A 2875-nucleotide genomic window follows, 5' to 3' on the forward strand; every position below is an offset into this window, starting at 1 on the left:
TCCCTGCATACTGCATGTAAGCGCCCCTGCATACTGAGTAAAACAGGCCCTGTATACTGCATTGTACAGCGGCTGAATACTGTTGTGAACAGCCCGCTGAATACTGTATTGTAACAGCCCCCTGAAAATGTAACTGTAAAGCTCCTTGATATGTATGTAACAGCCCCCTGAATACTGTATGTAACAGCCCCCTGAATACTATATGTAACAGCCCCCTGCATACTGAGTAAAACAGCCCCCTGCATACTGCATGTAACAGTCCCCTGTTCGAACCTGCATACTGTATGTAACCATGTCTAAACCATGTCTAAACCCAATGTCTAAACCATGTATAAAACCCATGTCTAAACCTCATGTCTAAACCCCATGTCTAAACCCAATGTCTAAACCCCATCTATTAACCATGTCTAAACCATGTATAAACCATGTATAAACCTCATGTCTAAACCATGTATAAACCCCATCTATTAACCATGTCTAAACCATGTATAAACCATGTCTAAACCCCATGTCTAAACCCCATCTATAAACCATGTCTAAACCCCATGTCTAAACCCCATGTCTAAACCCCATCTATAAACCATGTCTAAACCCCATGTCTAAACCCCATGTCTAAACCATGTCTAAACCATGTATTAACCATGTCTAAACCCCATGTCTAAACCCCATGTCTAAACCCCATCTATTAACCATGTCTAAACCCCATCTATTAACCATGTCTAAACCCCATGTCTAAACCCCATGTCTAAACCCCATGTATAAACCATGTCTAAACCCCATGTCTAAACCCCATGTCTAAACCATGTCTAAACCCCATGTATTAACCCTACCACCTAACCCTAACCCTGCATACTGTATGTAACAGGATATTTCAACTTAACAGTTACATCTACTGGTTTACATAAATCATAATATAACTGAATAATATACCCCTTCTTCACCACTAGATGGCAGTGCTGAATCACATGTAAGTAAATTGACAGAGCAAAAAGCAGGTTTTTCAATGAATTTAATATTGCAACCTGGCATTTAAAAGACATTGAGAATCCAAGAGAGGGAGACAATGAAAAGCAGAAGACTAAAGATGAAGAGGTGTGACCTGAAAACACCCTCCTTCATCCAGAGAGACGAGACAGAGACAGAGACAGAGACAGAGACAGAGACGAGAGAGAGAGAGAGAGAGAGAGCAGAGAGATAAGAGATAAAGAGAGAGACAGAGAGACAGAGAGAGAGAGACAGAGACAGAGAGAGAGAGATAAAGAGAGACAGAGACAGAGAGAGAAGAGAGAGAGAGAGAGAGAGAGAGAGAGAGAGAAGAAGGAGAGAGAGAGAGACAGGACGAGAGAAGACATAGAGATAAAGAGAGAGAGAGAGACAGAGAGAGAGAGACAGAGAGATAAAGAGGAGAGAGAGAGACACAGAGAGAGAGGAGAGAGAGCGAGAGACACAGAGAGAGAGTGAGAGAGAGAGACAGAGACAGAGACGAGGTTAAGTTAAGTCATTCCTCCAGCACAACAACTCACATCTGAACAAGCATCAAACAATTCCATATTCCCAACTATTAAACCTCCTTGTTCATTGTGTATCTGATATGGTTAGTTCCTCCTCCCGTTGTATCACAATGTCATAAAGAAATAGAGGGGTGTGTGTAGAGCTTCTGGGCTTGTCATTCAGCTGGACTTATCTCAGATTCCTACACAAGGGCGCCTTATAAACCTGGCTTTGAAGCACCGCTGGAGGTTATGAGGTAATGTTTTGGTCGGGGCACCCCTGACCTAGTCTTTCACACAATGCAAATGATGTAATGTCATAATGAGGATATGTGTGTTTTCATGAGATTGGGGTAGCCAGTATACTATAAACGGCACTGAGGTCTAAATACAAAAGGTATGGCATTTTGCATGGATATTTATTAACAGATTGAGATCGTTATTTTAAATTAAATACGCCCCATTCTTTTGTGCTTTTTAATTTTAATTTATTTATATTGTGTCGAGTTCATTTAGATGCACTTACGTTAAAATCTTTTAATTTTACAGGTCACACTGACTGTTGCGTCGGATCAGAACGACTTGTGTTTCTATTCCTATAGTCATTTGGCCACTGCATCAGCAGACACCTTCCTATTAGGTCAAATAATACACGTCACTTCTAGAAGAGACGGGCAGTTCAGGACTGCATACATTTAAACATGGATCCCACTGCTATTAAAGCAATACACATGAATATACAAATGATGACTGTAACTTTTCAGATGTAACGTATTTGACATTAATGTATCTGTGATATTCCTTGGTGGTATGCTTGGTAATGTACATGTGCTTCAGAATATGTGCAGTGGCTTTAGCTATAACAAACTGCAGTATGGTTGTATTAGTACTACTGATTAGTACTACTGATTAGTACTACTGATTAGTACTACTATTTGATTAGTACTACTGATTAGTACTACTGATTAGATTAGTACTACCGATTAGTACTACGATTAGTACTACTGATTAGATTAGTATACTGATTAGTACTACTGATTCGATTAGTATACTTGATTAGTACTACGATTAGTACTACTGATTAGTACTACTGACTAGTACTACTACTGGTACCTTGTTATTTTATGTGTAGTTGTATATTGATTTTCTGGACTGAAGTAGGCTACTACGTCCATCAGGTTAATGGAAATTAATTCTTACAATTCCTTAATATGTTGTTTTAAACTATTATCCTTGTCAATAATAATAATAATGGCGTAACTTGATATTCAATACTTTGCATATTTTTTTGTGTTCTTGATATTGTGCCTCACATACTTGCATTGTAAAGACCTTAATATATATTTTTTAAAAGGGTTATTTCCAATGAAAATAAAAGATATGGG

The 2875-nt window shown here is 38.6% G+C and overlaps 1 pseudogene; it reads right to left on the reverse strand.

The window, feature by feature from the left end:
- Positions 1 to 992: 992 nt before the first annotated feature.
- The window catches only part of LOC112077715 (receptor-type tyrosine-protein phosphatase epsilon-like), an 18585-nt pseudogene continuing 16702 nt past the window's right edge, over positions 993 to 2875 (reverse strand).

The sequence above is a fragment of the Salvelinus sp. IW2-2015 genome, unplaced genomic scaffold (genome assembly GCF_002910315.2).
Source record: "Salvelinus sp. IW2-2015 unplaced genomic scaffold, ASM291031v2 Un_scaffold4852, whole genome shotgun sequence".
NCBI lineage: Eukaryota > Metazoa > Chordata > Actinopteri > Salmoniformes > Salmonidae > Salvelinus > Salvelinus sp. IW2-2015.